The sequence below is a fragment of the Meleagris gallopavo genome, chromosome 2 (genome assembly GCF_000146605.3).
Source record: "Meleagris gallopavo isolate NT-WF06-2002-E0010 breed Aviagen turkey brand Nicholas breeding stock chromosome 2, Turkey_5.1, whole genome shotgun sequence".
NCBI classification, from domain to species: domain Eukaryota; kingdom Metazoa; phylum Chordata; class Aves; order Galliformes; family Phasianidae; genus Meleagris; species Meleagris gallopavo.
The window spans coordinates 25894024-25912480 of NC_015012.2; the positions used below are offsets into that span (position 1 = coordinate 25894024).

General features: G+C 41.0%; 1 long non-coding RNA gene across 1 annotated transcript; it reads left to right on the plus strand.

Annotated features, from left to right (window-relative positions):
• The first annotated feature begins 627 nt into the window (after window positions 1–627).
• Window positions 628–17933, plus strand: LOC116216309. Its single transcript, XR_004158834.1, has 3 exons — window positions 628–1027; window positions 17271–17618; window positions 17715–17933. It is a non-coding gene; the product is annotated as an uncharacterized LOC116216309 (long non-coding RNA).
• Window positions 17934–18457: the final 524 nt, after the last annotated feature.

Here is an 18457-nt window from a genome sequence, read left to right on the forward strand (position 1 = left end):
ATTGGTTTAGCAGTGTATGAGGATGTGATCTCTGATGTAAGTCATTTAAACAGGTGCCATGTCGTATTAATTGCAAACAAAGGGCTTGCTGAACCGCCTATCTGGTTGCATTAGTCAAAGTTAATGAATTATTTATTTATTAAGACATGTCCTCCGGCATCTGCACATTCTGCTGGAAATTGTTCAGATGGCAGCTCAGGCTCTTCAGCTGTAGCTTACATCTGGCTATGAAACACACCACTGGCATCTCCGCTGGGGGAAGGAGGCGTAGGGAAGGGTACTGGAACACGTTTCCTGTACTGTTAGTTTTCTAACCCTTATAATTTCTTCCTGTGTCCGACTGTGACACTCTCCTCTTATCTCCCCAGCAGCACCTGGAGCTTTGCTTCCCTCCAGTCAACAGCTGGAAGCTTATTACCTTTGAGTCTTACCCAGTGTCACCTGACTACATCATACATTATTCCTCTGATTTGCTCTGTGCTGTTTTTGCATTTCTGTTAGTTGATTCATCATTTTAATGTTAAGCAAGCTCTTAAATCTTGAGCTTCAGGTTGTAACTAATGAATTTGTAATGAGATAAATCACAGATTATTCTTTAAAACTTACATTTTTCAAGGTTTGTTTACTACTGATATTAAGAAAATGCAGACATCTTTACAGTTATCTCTTTTTATAAAGCCTCTGCTCTGTATTGTTTATGTTTGTTTTCTTTGGTGTTCAGCAGGTTCACAGACAGCTCTTGCTGTTTTGCATTCTTTGCTGCCTCTGTAAAACAGGTCCTAGAGAGCATCCAAAGGAGGGCTATGAAGATGGCGAAGGTTCTGGAGGGTGTTTTCTGACTCAGAGTATTCTGTGACTCTAAAAGAGGGGCAGTGGCCAGCAAGAATGGAATCATCACAAAGGGGAGAATTTGCACTTAGTGGTGCACTCAGGGTGCTTGGTGCACTTATCACACTTCCCTGTGTCATACTGCTTTCTCCTCTGCCTCTGCTTTTCCACATGAGAACTCTGCTACGTGAAGGCCAAGGTAAGAGGAGGTTATTGAACAAATAAGGTGTGGTGCTGAGTTTTCCTGAGGAGGTGGGCAAAACGTATGGCATGGAGCAGAAGGGGCTAAGGGCAGTGGGGCTTCTGCCCTGAAGAACAGGGAACTCCTAAAGCTGTCAGTCCTACAACAAGAAGTGGTCAGGGGAAGCAGATTTGGGCCAAGGGCTTTCACAAAATGTGCCCAAACTAAAAGTGTCTGAGAAGCACCAGCAGTTTGTTGTGAAGCTGACAAAAGCCCCAGGCATGTAGCGCTAGGCAGGACAAAGCAATGCCTGAGGTCTCTGTGTCCATCACAAGTAGCACTCGTAATACCATGTTTGACCAGGGATACTGTGTTTGCCAAAGTCTTCAGGAGCTTACTGCACGCTCTGCCTGGGGCAGAGAGAGAGGGCAAGCCTTTATAAAGTGATCTCAGAGGTGCTTCCAAGAAGGATGTCCTGCCTCTGGATGTATTTTAAGCCATGTTTGAAAGCAGAAAAACTATTGCAGCTTTTAATGGTTTCTGTAATTTGGTCTGGGCCTTGGTAGTGAGACTTGGGCTGTGAGAGCCAATCCTGAACTCTGAGAATCTCTGCTGTTTTGCTCCACAGACTTTACAGAATGATGAGTGCCAAAACCAGGTTTTGTCACCACAGCAGGAAGGTTTGCATCTCCTGTATTCACAGGTGTCCCCTGGGTATGAGAGCATCTTGAGCATGGCCCATCCTCACTGTGTCTCCTGAGCTGTCTTGTTGTTGAGATGGTTGCATGAACCAGCTAGGGAGTTAAATCATAGAACCATAAAATCACCAAGGTTGGAAAAGACCTCCAAGATCATCCAGTCCTGACATCCACCTACCACCAATATCCCCTCACTAAACCGTGTCCCTTAGTAAAACATCTAAACATTTCTTAAATGTTTCGTTATCATTTTGATACTTGTGCTAATCTCCCATGGATTCATGGCTGAAGACATCACAAAAGAAAACAAACCTCCTCCAAACAGTTGTGTGTGTATAAATCACCTACATATGTTTCTTGTTCCTTGCTATGCATGGGTTTCTTTTTAATATAATTCTTGGCACGACGGAAACCATGTTGATGACATTATTAGCATTGTTGGCTTGGAATGTTTTTAATAACATTGAGTTTGTTGGTACAAAGCGTGAATTAGTTGTCAGTTTTTGAGAAGTCAGAATGTAATTGCTGATCAAACATTTAAAATATGATTTGTATTAGCGATGGTTTTCCCTATAAATTCTTTCTTATGGCCATTAGGCAAGAAGCCAGAAACTGACAGTGTGGCAGCTCTGCTCAGCAGTCACAGTTTGGAGTGCAGCTCCAGGCTTCTATTCCTGACTGAGTTTCTCATGTTTTTCAGAGGGCTTTTTTCTCTTCTTTTTTTTTTTTTTTTTGTCCTTTCTTTTTTGGCAAGAAAAACTGAAAATAAGTTTAGACCAACCTGAAATACATCTTTCTCCCATTCTGCCTTTTCAGGACTGCTGTCAGGCTGACAGATCAGTTACTGCACAGCTCTCTCTATTACACTCTATATAAATCTGTGTTTTCTCCCAGACTGTTCTCCATCACCCTGCCTTCTTTCATAGCCATCACAAAACAGGTGTGGAAGCAAAGTACTTTTTGCAGACTCTACAAAAAGTGGACTTCACCTGTAAAACCACAAAATTAGTGAGAGTAAGCCAAAGCAGATTTTTTTTTTTTTACTTGAGTTCAGATCCAAATATAATGTTTTAACAGATTAATCTACCCTTCCTTCCTGTTGGTGTTGAGATTATCATTCCGTGAGTATTGTTCCTCTCTTCCTCTGACCTGCACATACCTCTTTTGACAATATAGTGTGCAAACCAATTATTCAGGCTCCACTGAAGTGCTGTTCATCTAACAGATAGGAAATTCTTGTCAGAGGAAGAGGAGGAGAAAGAGATTTCTGTGGAAAGAAACACCAGTGCTACACAGGAGCCCACTAGTGATGGGGAGCAAAGAACAATGATGCTTCCCATTGCATCAGCACCCCAACAATAGAACTTTCCTTCTACAGCTGTTGAGAAGTAAAACGCTAATTCAGTATTAATGATGTCAGATTATCTTAGAATAGTTCAGGATAGGTATTCCCAGGCAGCAGACTAAATGGGTCATTTGGCTATACTATTATGGCAGATCGAAGCTTCATCACTCTCCTTGTTCAGTATCTTCTGCTAACTCTTAAAATGTGAAGCTGGTTTGTTCCAGTGGCTGACAAAGGAGCCTGGCTTCTTGGCCCATAAACTCCCACCTCTGTGCTAAACTCCTCAGCAGGTTCCCAGAAGGCAAGCACCAGAGCTGGTTGAACTTGCATGACCAACTGAGCTCTTCAGAGCAAATTCCTTTCTCCTTTTGCTGGCTACATATTTCTCTGAGCTCATTTCTTTGCCTACCCTGTCATCATCTGGAGTTTGCCTTCAAGATAATACCATCAGTTAATATTTGCACCTTGTTTGAAAAGTCTGAAGTACCAATTCAGAAAATTCATTGTATTTTTTTGTGTGTGTGTGTTCCTCCTGACACTCTTTCCGAATCCTGGCATGCCAGTTTCCCTCTGTAGCCTGTTGTCTTGCGTCCCAAAAAATCGTACCTGTTCTCAGCTTCATCCACACCTGTTTAACTTCTGTGCTGCTGCAAATATGGTGTGAAACTGGTTGGTTATATGCTCTTAGTTGCTTCATATTATAATAGCAATATTGGCTTCACATGTGCTTGTAAGACCTCTCAAGAGTATCAAAGAGAGAACTTGCTGAATGCAGATGAAGTTTTGGGAGTTTTGGGATTTGTGCTACAGTCTTCTATTGAGCATGTTTAGATTACTAAAGAAGAATTTTTTGGGTTGTGTAGCTTCTTTTTACTCCTCTTCACCCCCTCCCCCTGCCTCCTCAAATACTTAAGATTTAGGCGAAATCTTTGTGGAAATTCTAACTCTTTAGGTATAAAAGCCACTATAGTAACAAATATCAGGTCTGTGTTCCATGGCGTGCAGCTCAGCTTGCTCGTGCAAAGATGTTATAGACATCAAATCTCAAACAATAGCTTCTACTTTGGAAATAGACCAAAAATTTTGCTCAAAATATTCAAAGATCTTTTGGCCCTACAGAGCCACTGGGGTAAATTAAGAACAAATGTTTACAGCTTGGAAAAAGGAATATGATAAAAGGAGGGCAGAGAGCAGGAGTGTTGACTACCAGGGTCCATGATATGAAAGAAACTAGTTACGATGCTGCTTATTCTGGAGTGTGTGCAAACATCCAACGGTAACAACCTAGCTAGGGCAGAAAGGCAAAAACCCTTTTCTGTGGTAGACTTGTTTCCTGAGGGACAGATCATTTTCCAGCTGAAATGAGTTCAAGTAAACTGCTCTTGTGATATCAGAGGTGGACACAAATGAGCCTGGTTGCAGCGGAAAGAGCAGTTTTTCTTTTCTGAGTTCATTGCAGCTGGCTTTGGTGACACTCCAAGTTAAGTGGGAAGAGCCAGTGGAGCATGGCATGGCATTACTTGTTTTCCTCATCTCTTAATTTTCCAGGCTGATAAACATGGTAGAGGAAATGCACACACGCAATTAATATTAAAGTATGTGGATGGAACTGCTTAGCTACAGGATTTCCCTGCAACCATGAGAGCTCAGTTTAACCAGAAAACCTCAAGGCAGCCTCCATGTTGGTCCTTGTATCATTACAGGTGTTCCATGGAGAATGCTTCCCTCTGGAGCTGGTGTGTCCTGGGCTGATCCGTCTCCAAAACTCAGGTCAAACACTTATTCACCAGCACAGCTCTCAGCCAGCTGTGCATACACCTTAGGGTACTCTTGTTGTGTTCAATGGCCTGCTCTTATTCTGCCTTTGCTCTTCTTCCACATTGAACCTTTATTTTGTCTCACCATCATGTCTAGATTCTCTGCAAGATATCAACAATCCCTTCCTCATCCTTCATACTCAGACCCTGATTACTTTCACTTTATTCCCTCACAAAGGAAATAGAGGAAAAAAAGTCTCATGAAGCACTGAGAATAACTGCAAAAGTTATCCTGGCTATGAGCTCACCGGTTTTCAGAAAATAATGATGATTCAAAATATGGTGCTTGGGTAGATCTGGGGTTGCATAATGGGTGTCTTTGACTTTAGTTCAGATGGTTTACTCTGCTCTTGGGTCCTGCTTTTCCATTCCCTAACAACTCCTACCTCTGACTTTACTCTTGACATTTCCTGTTTCACCCGTGTTTGCTTGCTGAGTTGCTTTGGTTGGGGAGAGGACCTATTTTTACCAGCACACACAGGACAAGTTGTTTTTTTTTTTTCCAGGAGATCAGCCAGTTGTGGCTGAAATTTCTTCACCACTGTTGTTCTGAGCTAAATAAATAAATAAATAAATAAATAACCATCAGAATCAGTAAACACCCACCTGATGTATTGCACTTCAGTAAAGTTGTCTGTGGTCTGAGCTGAGATTCAGCCCACTCCTATTTCTCCCCTTCGTGGCACTCTTCATGGATGACAGCCCAGGTGTACTCCAGACTCTTACTATCCGGATCCTTGTGCCCTGCTTATCCTGCTCATACCGTGGGACCACAGTCACACAGAAATTCAAACTCTGATGGACATTTTGAGATGATTCCTGCTAGAGGACAAAAGCTTATCAAAGGTATTCATTTCGGGTCAGAGATCTTTTTCCCCACTAATTGCTGTTTTGAACCCGAAGTGCCTCTGGCATAGAGAGTGATAGAAACAGCAAGAAAATGTAGTGTACAATCAGAAAGAAATGGAAAAACAGATTAGACTATTCTTAAAATTAAAAGACTGACCAAAACATCTCGATGAGCCATGAGAGCACTAATGAGTCATATGACAGGATGGGCTAAGGAGTAATACAAAGAAGCTTCTTGTTTCAATCCCCTGCTTGTGCCAGAATGTTGACTCCTCACTACTGATGTTTCTTTTCTCTCATCAGCGGGCTACTATCTGCCATTTTGGATGAGATGATTCCTTTTGGAGAAAAAAATATGAAAAGGAAAGGAGAACCCCTGCCTTGATATTCATCAGGTCAACAGGAATAGCATTCAAAAAGTTCTGATATTGTGAAACTGGATTGTCTTTGCTTCCAACTTTGGCTGATTATTCTGAAATTTGATTCAGCAGCACCTTTGAGTTTTCTTCTTCCTTTCCCATTTCATATTAGCAAATTAACTATTTTACTTTGAGAAAAAGCTTATATTTCACAGGTGACTTCATCTTCGGCAAACAGGTTTTTGCCACATCTTTCTGAGGAAACAGTCTTGCATTACTTAGAATCAGAAGTTTACCAAAACAATTCTAGTTTAAATCAAATTGTAGCAAAAATGCTTTTGTGACTTGAAAATTCAGTGCTGCCATGGGTGGACCAGCTTTAGCTAAGGCGGAGGACTGGAAACTGGGAGAAAATGTGCCAAAGAATGAGGTCATGGCAGAGTTCTGGCATCTACAGTCATGGTTGTCAAGGACCTGAGTCCTGGAAAAGGAAGGCCTACTTTTGTTGAGCAGCCTTGGGAAAAGATACACAACAGCAACCATGCTTCTGCTGGAGCTGGGGGCTTTTGTCAGAAATCACATAGATCCTTGGCTGTGAGCTCTCTTGCAAGTGGGCAAGTTGTTCCACAAACATTTTGTGGTGTGCTGAAATGTATTTGTGACTTTCATTAATATGTTCAGCAATTAATTCAGTGCATCTGCAAGGTAAATTAGATGTCTTCTTCCATCATCTAGCATTACGGGAAGCTGTTTTGCTGACACAATGCAGGGAATGGAAATGTGTCTGCGAGTTTGAGGGCCCAGACTACACTCTGATCAGCGGTGCTGTGACTGGCATGCTGTTGTATGGTGTGGGGGGAGATGAATGATGACTATGTTTGGGCAAATTGTTTCCATGGTTTGAGTGCGAAAAACAGATTGTTGCTGGTCCAGATTTTTAATTCAAAAGTTCTCTGCGGGTTTAGACGAAAGGCGTGTTGATGGATATTCAAGTTTGGTGAGCATTTGCATGGGAAAGCAGTGTTTTATGGTCACCCAGGCCCACTGGGCTCACCTTGTAAAGCAGCTTACAAGTAATTTGTAAGTTTTGGGGTGGTTTCAATCACTCTTTAATAGCGCATATATATTTTTTTACGTTACGGTTTAATGACATGTACAGCAATAGTCCAAGACATGGCTTGAATGCTATTAGGGTCATACCCGAATGTTGCCAGTGTCAGATCAGAAGTCTGAGCCAAGCAAAGAGAGACAGTTTTTCCTTCCTTCCTCCTCCTATTTTTCACTCTTTTCCTCATAAATGTGACTAAAAATAATGTGCCCTGCTTGCCTCATTTGCTAAGTAAAACATGTATACCTGCTTGTTAAACTGTAATTTTAGCTTCACTTTGATTGATAGCTCAAGTAGGAAAGGTTTGAATTTTCATCTTGTGCAGGCACATTCAAATTAAGTGGCAAGTCTGTTGGATATATTGTTTTTGTACAGACTGGAGCTTCCCAAATGACTGAAAAAAGTTTGAATGAACTTAATGAATTTTAATTTCTTTATTTCCCTCTCTTTTTCTTTTTTAGCTGGTACTTTAACAAGGTCAATAAAGTACTTGATGTGTTGGAATGGTGAGTGCATACCTCCTGAGTGAAGTGCAGCCAAAGCTGCAGCTGCAGCTCTTTCTACATGCTGTTCATTGGCTTGGGGGCTGCTAGGGCTGCCGGTAGGACAGCTCGACTGCTGGCTTGGGCTCGTGATTTTTGTAGGTGGCTGCATGTGAGGGAGGTGCTGAGGTGGAGTGGCTAGAGAAATGCTACCACTAAATCACCATAGGGTGATATGGGACCCCTAAAAATATAATCGTCTTAGTGTTTTGTCCAATTGTATGTTCTGGAGCTTCATGTTAATACTTGAAGTAAAGACTGGTTTTTGTTGTGGTTTGGTTTTCTGTTTTTCATGTCTTCATGCCTATTTGCAGCTGGTAAATTAAGAGCTCTGCATGTCCCCTAGCCTTGTAGGGGCTGGATGCACAGCCAACCACATGCTACGTGGAACTAGTGATCTTTTCCAGCCTTGATAATTCTGTGTTTCTGTGCACTACTGCCTCTTGTGAGCCGGCACACTGGGCAGGGAAGGTACCTGTGTGACTTTGAATGCGTCCAGTGATGTACCAATGCCTCTGAGACTAATGGTGATTATTCTGTGTAGAAATGGCAAGGATGAGTTTTTGGAAGAGTGTACCTGCAGCTGAATTCAGCCTGGTGTGGGAGGCTGTTTCAGTCTGAACTCCTTCTTTGTAGGAAGACTAGGAAAAAGGAGAGAGAGGAAAGACAGAAGACAAGTAATCCAAATTGAGTCCGAAGCCATTACTTGCTTACTGGTAACTTCTAAAAAACTAATTTGGAGCAACACCAGCAGGATTAAAACAGCCCTGCTGGACCAGACCAATGCCCTGTAGGTGGCTGAGTCAAGCAATAAATGTTTACAGAATGTGTACAGCCTTTCATGGTCCAGTGAACAATGGATCCACACTCCATCAACACATTTCATCTCTTGAATTCCATGTTAATTTTCTTGCAAATCACAGCATTTTCTGACAACAAGTACCAGGACTAATCCCACTCTCCATATCAGGTAGTTGCACATTTAATGGTTCATTGTAAGGAAAATTACTTTCTTTGGCTTTTTTTTAGACTTGCAGGCAGACAATGTTACTTGACACTCAGTGTCAAGTAGCAAAATGAATTTGTTGTAAAGGTTTTAGATAAACCAGCTTCTCCATTGGATGCAGATTTCCACCCAGCTCTGTTGATGAGAAATCTTAATCTACTTCAGATAAAATTAGCTGGGAGATTATAACCTCTTGTTAGCAACGTGGGTAGTAATATCTTCAGATGGTAAAACCAGATTTGGAAGAGAACATCTGCCCAAGCCTCAGGCTGTGAAAGCCAGCTTAAAGTGAAGTAAATTTTGAATGACTGTCACTGAACTTGTGCAGTGGAACCTGAGGGAGTATCTCTGTGTTGGAAAAACCTGATTTGTTGTATCTTGTTTTGGATTTGCTTGGGCTTTGCCCTCTTTGGGTATAATTCTGTTTTGTGTGAAAAATCTTCAGTCTCTCTGGGTACACAGTTGATATCTCCTTGTGTCTTTAGATGCAACAGTCACGCAAGTAACTAAATTCTGATAATAAGTGGGTGAAATCACAAGTTGGTTTGCTTCCCTTCCTCTTTTTCCTTGTAATCAGAAGATGAAGTCACTTCAGAAATGCAGAGGAGGCTGTGCTACCATTAGCATGCCATGCCTGTGGTAAGCACACATTTTAAATCACAGTTCTAGAGCCTGTTTATGCAGACAGATGTCATGTGTTTAAAAATAATGAGTTTATTCAGAAAGAAAAATTCCCCCAAAAGTGATTAATTAATGGAGACTCATTCTCAGTGTAATAGCCAGCTAGAATTATTTCAGGCATTCTTTTGAAGTCAATTACCTGTTGGAAAATCTGCTCTCTACACCAAGTTAGTCCAAGTTCCATAGCTAGAAATAATGAAGCACTGGTATATAGCCAGAAACAGTAAATTTTTCATAACTGCTTGTCCATTTCATTGTAATACATCATAAGATTCTGAGACAGCAATCTGGTTTTTGAAGTTTAAAGTTAAAATAGAGACAAGGCAAACAGTGGCTTTTCTGACCAGTGATGTAGAGGTGTCATCTGATTTTTGTTAAAAAAAAGACCTGGGATCCAATAATTTCAAGATAATTTACATAGTAAAATAGTCTGCTTTTTCAAATGCATATACGGATTTGTGAAAAGTGAGTGACAATCCATAGGTGTGACTTGTGACTTGATATTGCAGATGCTGACTCTTCAGCACATTACCTCAGACTGCATTTATTGTGAAAGGGAATAGCTGTATCCCAGAGCATTCTAACAGAATTGTAATTGCTGCCATTCAAGATTGTCACTGCAGTTAGAGACAGGTAGATGCTGTGTGGCTCTGCCACAAAAGCCTCTGTCATGGTTCTTTCCTGGTCCTTCAACTCGTACCAACGTGCAGGCCCATGTAAATCATTGCCACAGTGGACTGCCCTGCTGGGCTGGGGCTGCAGCCCATCTTCCCCCCCAGTGCAGCTTGCTCTTTACTCCCTATTTTCAGAGTTTCATAATGGAGTTATAAAAACACATTTCACAGTGAAACTGGGCAAAGTGACAGCTGAAAAATTATTTTTCCCTAGTAATTTTAAATGCATCAACTCAGTCAGTATTAAGATATTCTAAGAAACAGAAGATGAGAGAATAACAGTATTTTAAAAGTGTGATGTCTCAGGTTGATCCTGATGGGAAGATGTCATTTGTCTTTTGATCATAAAAAGATCTGAGATCCAATGATTTCAAAACATTAATGAAATGCTACATAAGCATCAAATGAATATATTGACTGGGGCTGGGACTGCTCTTTTCCTGTAGTTTCATAACATGTCTTGTCTAGTGAAAGAAACAATATCTAATTGCAGATATTTATGCAGCTGATGGACTAGAAATGCTTTGGTGGGATTGTTCTTGTCTCTGCAGTAAATTGAATGCATTTTGTAAAATTTTCTAATTATGTGTTCTCTCAAGGATCTGTTCTGATCTTCAGGATAAGTACTACAACTAAATGCTGTAGCAGAAAAAGAGGTATTTTTTCTTTTTTCTTTTTTTTCCCGTTTTGGTTTACACAAACTTTACCATGCAGTATTGTGGTTCACCTTTCCACTTACAAAGGTAAAATCCATGTCAGCTGCATAGGAACTTTCAATTGTTTGGAAGGGATTTCTTTGGCTTGCATCATGAGTTAATTTGAAAGACGTCCTAAATATTAAGTGACTTATTGTGTTGTTTTGTTTTTTCTTTTTTCAAATATACCAACATAATTGTTTTTGGAGGAGAGGCATCCTGCAGTTGTATAACACCAAGTAAAGACTCTCTCTGAGTGTGTGTTTCTGTGGTTAGGGAAAATGAGGTGAAAAGGTGCCAGAGAGGAGGAAGTGGCTGAGGGACGCTTGTAGTTTGAAAAAGCAAGAAGTGGGATCCCATGGAGTCCAGGCTGCCGGTGAGGCAGCACAGGGAAGAAATAGAAGCTGAGGGACTATTGTAAATATTTAGTGTCTTCAGAGGACCAAACTTCTCAATTCTAGGGGAAGCACATAGTCATTTCCTTCTTTTCTATGGAATTACTCCTATGTCCCTTCTTTTCTATGGAATTACTCCTATTTCATGCATTTTCTAAGATCAGAACGCAACCCTGAGAAGCAAAGAGGTTTGTTTTGAGGTATATTTAGCTTGTGTGAAAAATCTGTGTAATTTTTTTCATTCTCTGGTTGTGCCTGCAAAACTGGATAACTCACACTGTTGTGAGGCACAGGAGTGTTTGTTGGTATTCTGAGGGGGGGAATCGAAACAATCATATATTCTAGAGAAAACATGCTTAATGAACCCGCACACACTGATTTTGCCCCCAGTAGAGATCCTTTGCAACAAAATGGGTCGTTATATCATGCAAAGATAACTGAAAACCATAAAATGTATTTTTTTTGCAGTTTGTGTCAAATGAGACAATGACAAGCGTCTTTTATGGTGCTCCATTTTATTGTTTTCTTGACTTGTACCTGATAAGAAAGGAAAGACTTGGGAAACAGCAGAGAGCTCCCTCTGTTTCATCCACCCAATTTTTTGTTACTGTTTGAAAGTAATTTTCTCAGACAGATGTTATTTGTTGGCAGCCATAATGTTCTTAAGAAATATACAATGAAGAACAGCAGTGAAAAAAGACTACGGAATACACTTGAAAATATACTGTGTTATTTTTAACTGCTTTTCCAAAAGGACTATGTTTTTAATATAATCTGCTTTGCTGAAGCATCTCTTAGATGAGAACTTCAAAATGTGGTAGACAAATTGTTTCAACATGTCTGTGGGATAGGTAAGTCCTATTAACTCCATTTTACAGAGGAGAAATCCGAACATCAGAGAGCTGAGAGCACTGTTTTCCAGCTTTGTTGTTACTAAATGACTGTCAGAACTAAGTATTGTATTAAATTTCACCCCCTAAGTCCAATTTAGTCCTCTGCCTTTCCAGTGGGAGGTTTATTAGAACTTCAACTTTTCCATTTGCAGGTTATAAAATGAGCAAAGGCAGGGATGAGTGTGAGATACGGCCAGTCAGTCTTGAAATGAACAGCATGTCTCTGAAGTTAATAATAAGCCCCTAAATTAAAGTGTGTCATAAATATGTCAGACTGGATGTAGCCTTCTCAAAGTTCCTCAACTTGAAACTGTTTAACCTACCAGCATACCTCTTTTCTAAGTTCACAAAATGAGGGCAAATTCCCCAGTAACTAATGACCTTAATATTATTAGTCTTCTGGTGTTGTTTTTTTTTTGTTGTTGTTGTGTTGTTACTGTTTCAAAAGAATTTTAATCACATGTATGCTATAGGTATTGATTACTGGGGATGTGTGGTCAGCAATGTTGCTTCATCCAGTCTATCAGAAACTTCAAAAGTACAGAAATCTAATAAGAAAGTTAAGTTCATGATCACCGGATCTTTGTCTTTGTATAAAATCAGCTATATTAGTAATTATTGTCTTTGCCCACGCTTCACTTTTCTGCACAGATAAACAGAGAAGCTGAGTGTCAGGACATGGCAGCTTTGAATGTCTGCTCTCCGGTATTGGATTTCTAAAATCAAAACTCAATGGGTAGCAAGTTACTGGGAGGTGTTGCCATTTCTTTAGACGTTCATAGAATCATAGAAATCGCTGAGGTTGGAAAAGACCTCCAAGGTCATGTAGTCCAGCAGTCCACCTACCACCAATATTTCCCTACTAAACCGTGTCCCTTAGTACAACATTTAAATGTTTCTTGAGCTTCTGAGGAGACAAATGAAAGAATAATTTGGTTTTGAATGTCTAACATGTTTTATGACTACATCTCTCTAGCAGCTTTTTTGAAGCTGTGTAGCTCATTTCAAATTACATTATTGCAAAGGCACCAGAAACATGAAGGTGAGCCATTAGCTCGTTAGTACCACCAGGAGAAGGTAAAAGAATTAGCAAAGTCTGCGATGGGCAGCCACAGCTAAAATACATACTGTCTCTATGGAACTAGATGTGCTGCTAACACCAAAGCTTGTAATAATACGACCTTTTAAAAATGTATGTTTCATAAATGGAAAAATGAACTAAAGAGGCAGCTGGTGAAGATTTCAAGAAGCTGTACTGCTTGATTAAACACTAGCTTCATGTAAATGTAGTATGTGTGAGCAGGGACTACAAGCACAGTGCACCTCTGACAAAGGCAGACAAATGCCAGCTCTGTCCATGTGCACGGCAAGTTACCAGGAGTTGTGTAAATTCCTGTGCTTGGAAAGCCTTTTGCCAGAAAGAAAAAAAGAGCTGTGAAGTAATAACGGTGATAACAGCATTCAATGAGGCAGGCGTAATGCCTCAGTTGATCCTGGCCTGCAGCACCATCACTCCTTGGCAGAACTTGGTGCCTGGGGATCTTCTCAGAAGTTCATTCTGACACTCAAGCTGATCTAGAACAGAGCTTATTTTTTTTCTTGACATTCATATTTGCACAGTACCTTGGTGAGATGAGTACCTCAAAACAATTACCGTGAGAATTAATACTCTGGGGAGGGGTTCCCTAGTCATTTATAAAACATCTGAGTACATTTGTGCTCTTCTGGCTTGCTGTCAAGAAACCTGGGCACAGCTGAGCTTTGTGCTTCTGTTGGTGACAAGCAACCAGAGAACAGCAAATATTGTCCCTCTTGTGTCAATAGAAAAGCAAGTGCAAAATGGGCTGCAGGCAGACCAGATTTCATTTTCGAAATGAGCATTTGATGTATTCGTTCTGCTTTCAATCTAACTCCTCTTGTTGATGCAAAGCGGCTGAAATCCCTGCTCCTGCAGCTTGTGTCTGTGTAAGAGACTGCTGACAAGTCAAATCCTCTGGGATATGCAGAGTCTGGGCAGGCATCACATGCATTTCTTCTTTTTCTGACCCCCAAGGCCATCTTTCATGCTGCTTCATGCAACTTCTTCAGGGCTCACTTCTTTACCATTTGAATGCTCTAGAAAGCATTCTGCAGGGCTTGGGCATTTCTGAAGATGGCCTATAACTCAAGGATGCAGATTCACTGTGCTTCGCCGCACCTTTTGGGAAAGAAGTATATGTGAGTTGCTGTGTGAGACCATTATTACTTTGGTTAGGTAAAAGTAAAATACAATCAAGAGTTATTTATTTACAGCACACACAGCAGACAAAACAGTCAAAGATATTCATATATCTTTATATATTATAGAATAGTTCAATTGAAAAGGTCTGGTAAGAGCATCATGTCCAAGAACAGCTTAGGTAGAAAAATATCCTCTTGGGCTTGGACCTCTGAGATCTCATCTCGCTGTGCCCTCTGGCTGGTGCTCTTCTGGCAGACATGTTCCTGGGGGCTTTGCCACCTCCTTCATGGTGGTCTTGGACATACTGATGGAGTTGCACAGTGGTAGGGGTAAGACTAACTGTTTGTGCTGAGACTTACTTTTATTTTTTGCTGCTGTGACTGGTTGTCTCTTGCTGGATTGCTTGTTACACCTTGTGGATCCTGAGGCTGCACGAATGCTTGAGCTGACACCAGCAAAAGGGCAGGTGAGAGCAGAATGGAACAGCAGTCCCATCCTGGTTTAACATATCTCTGAAATTATGGCCTCACTGAAAATTTCTGACTCAAGTACCTTCTCATTTGAGCCAAATATTTGGTGTCCATCTGTTTTATCTACAGAGATACTTTATGCAGTTTTCTAAGCAAGTTAGATGTATGTAATTGCTTACTGGCTTTTGTTGGAGCAGACATGACAGTGATTTGCAACTCTGGAGCAGTTTTCTGTCCAGGGATACAGCGATAGATGGAAATCTCAGAGGTGTTGGAACCAGTTGCAGGATGAGGTAAATGCTAAATGTGAAGTAAAGCTAAATGTGAGGCTTGAACTCTCTGCTTAACCCTGGAGACCTTCCCCTCCAAACAAGTGTGTAGAGTGTTGGCAGCTGCCACAGCTTACACTGCTGCCTGCCCAGTAGTGAAGGGGCATGCACGTACAGACACAGGCACAAAATCATTGCAAGACAGAAATTACACTTCACCACACACAGTTTAATTGCCGCTCACCGAATCATAGAATCGTTTGAGTTGGAAAAGACCTTTACAGGTCATCTAGTCCACTCCGCCTTGCAATGAACAGGGATACCTACGTTTACACAGGGTGCTCAGAAGGTTGTGATTCTTGATCACCTTTCCATGGCTGTTGAAGTTGTGTGGGTTACTAAATCCTATTCTTCAGAAAATATGGTAAACTTGATTTAGTTGTTGCCATGTAGACAGACAATATCCACTAACATCACAGACAAGGTTGGCCAGTGAAGCCTAGGGAACTATGATGTGCAGTATAATTTTCTTTTCTCTAGGAAAATGCATTTTTTGAACCAAAAAGGTGAAAAAAATACACGGTACTAAGGAGCACGGATTAGTGGGGAAATATTGGTGGTAGATGGACAAGATGATCCTGGAGGTCTTTTCCAACCTTGGTAATTCTGTGATTCTATAGGGCAGGCTGGGCTAATGGCTATGTACGAAGCAGTGTGAGTCAGAAGTACAAATTAGCAATAAACTCTCAAATAATACAACTTATATGATAGGAAAAAAAATACATCTCATTGACATGTGTTTTGTGAGGGGTTAGGAAAATAAACGAGATACCTGGAACAATTGAATGGAAGAAAGTGTTTCAAGAGAACCAGTTTCACTTAAAAGTGTAGCAGGTAGCAGCCCAAAACCCAGATCGGCTCAGCAACACTGCTGTAATGTCACTGTTGCCCCTGTCTAGGCAGAGCCCTGCTTTTGTGGGTTCTACATGTTAGTAAATTTCCAGTTATGTAACTTCTCCTGTTTTTAAACAAGTCTAAGTGAAAAGGGAAATGCTGGCCCAGAGGATGCAACTGGATAAATGAAATATTAAAAAAAAAAAAAAGAAGAAGTCACAGGGAATTAAATACAAAATTCTGGTGAAGCCATAACCTTCATTGCTGTAACAGAGAGAAGTGAGACCTGAACAAATGTTGAAAAAATATTTTCTTCTTTCTTTGCAAAGGTTCAGCTAAGGAGTAACTCAGCCTTATGTAAGAAAAGTCTGGATGGGGCATAAATAAATGCAAGTCACTATGAAGAATTTTCAGATTTTCTGTGAGGATCTTTTCCTTACAGGGTCTTTGTACTGGAAACAGAAAATGAAAGGGAAAGATTTGCATCAGAATTCTAATGGCTATAAATACGGATGAGATTATGCAAACCACAAGAAAATGTCATTTGCCTCCCTTTGCATAAATGTGTGGAAAGGGGGTGGTAAGAGCACATACAAGGCGATCTTCACAGGAGAAGTGTAAGACTGTGGTTAAAAAAAAAGACCAGACACACTACAGACATGGGATCTGTGAAGAAACGAGAAGGAGACAGTGATTTCCAATTGCTCCAACCTTTCAGAAAATTATCACTTCAGATCAGCCTCTGATATGTGAGGCACGCAGCAATCACGTGTACCTGAGGATGCTGTTCCCTGGCCATGCAGGCACGTGTCACGTCACCTTTGCTGCAATGGCCACCCATATCTGAACACTGGGTTGTAAAACTGTTGCTCCCAGCCCAGGATTACTTTATGGAGCCAGGACAGACACTCAGTCTCTCTTGAAGCCTGTTTATCTATCCGGAAGCTTTAGAGTGTGTTACCCTCCCATTTATGTTGGTTTAATGCTCTCCCAAAGCTCTCTAATTTTTCCTTTCCTTTCCAGTTCCCACATTTGGGGCTTGGAATATCTCTTTCTATTGGAAAACGGTCATTGGTTTGGGTGACAGCTGAATCATTCTCTAAAGACTTGTGATTTTTTTTTTGAAAAAAGGCTCTTTAGGCTCTATCCTGACTGTCCAGCTCATAAAAATCTGGTTTCCTTGGTTTGGGTGATTCCCATTTACTTTTATGTGGAATGCGATTATTAAGCGAGTAAATAACTTTTATGTCCCACGTCGTGTGCCATGTTTGACTTACTCTCCTTATTGAAGCTAACATCTCTTGGGATCAATTGACTGTTGCTTTTGTCCTTTTTCCCCTCACAGGTTAAAAACGATGGTTCTATTCTTAAAGGGGAGCTGACTGTGGTCATGCTGAGCACTTCTCAGGATGAGACCTGCCCAAATAACCTCGCATTAAAATTCCATGTCTGAAAGCAGCTTTGGAAAGGTAATGGCAAATCAATTTCTTCTGAGGAGGATAAACAACTGGCAACAAATGTAGGCAGGAAAGCGTAGCTGTTCAGAGCATCCTGCAACAGGCTTCTACCTTGGTTTCTGCTTGCTTTCTGCCTCTTGAAGAATAAATGAAAATGTATATAGAGAAATGAGGTTCCTAGAAAGAAGTTCAAATTCCAGATGGATGATACCACCCAGGCACCAGCTGTTGAGGAGGTAACAAAGTCTGCTTTAAAAAAAGAAATCATCAGTGCCAAGATGCTATTTCTGCACTTTGGGGTTTTGCTTCTGCTGCTCTCTTCTTGCTTTTAGGGCCACACGTGTCCAGGGTGTGCGTACAGTCCTTGGTATGAGAATCCTCCTCTCGATTACCACTGGAGAATGTAGCATGTATCAATATAAATATCGTTTTGTTAGAAGTGAAACCTTCGTCAAGCAATACCAAGAAGCAGTCAAAGGTCACCTGGGCAATGGAAATGTCTTCCATGAAGGCTGAAGCTCACAACTCTACAAGAGAATCCATGGTGATCTCTAGAGGTGAGAGGTTGCTTTATCTGGGTTTCCATTCATTTCAAAGACTTGCAGTCACTGCTCTTTCATATTCACAAAATGTGCTGAGCGTGATGTACTAGGATGTGATGACATCTAAGTTTAGCTGGTGGGGCAGGGGTGGGGTGTGCATCAGGTAGGAGGTCTTTTTGCATGGTGCTTATGTCATGTGGATATGTTCTGGGCAGTGCATGCCAATATCTGCTGACATGGAGATGAGTCCAACACGTAAGCACACACTCCTATGCAATCACGTGTGTGATAGGGTCTCTCGTGTCTTTACTAAACGCTGCTCAGCAGAAGGAAACCAGGTTCTCTCTGGGTTACCAGATTTGCTAATATTAGATTGCTGCAAGACTATTGAATGCTAGGAAGTGATCAAAGGCACAGAGCAGACTCCAAAAGAGATAAAGTGAAATGAATGAGACTGCCAGGTTCTCTTGCTGCTGTGACTGTCACCAAAAAATGTTACTGTTTGAAAGAATGCACTTCCACTCCTTCCAGTT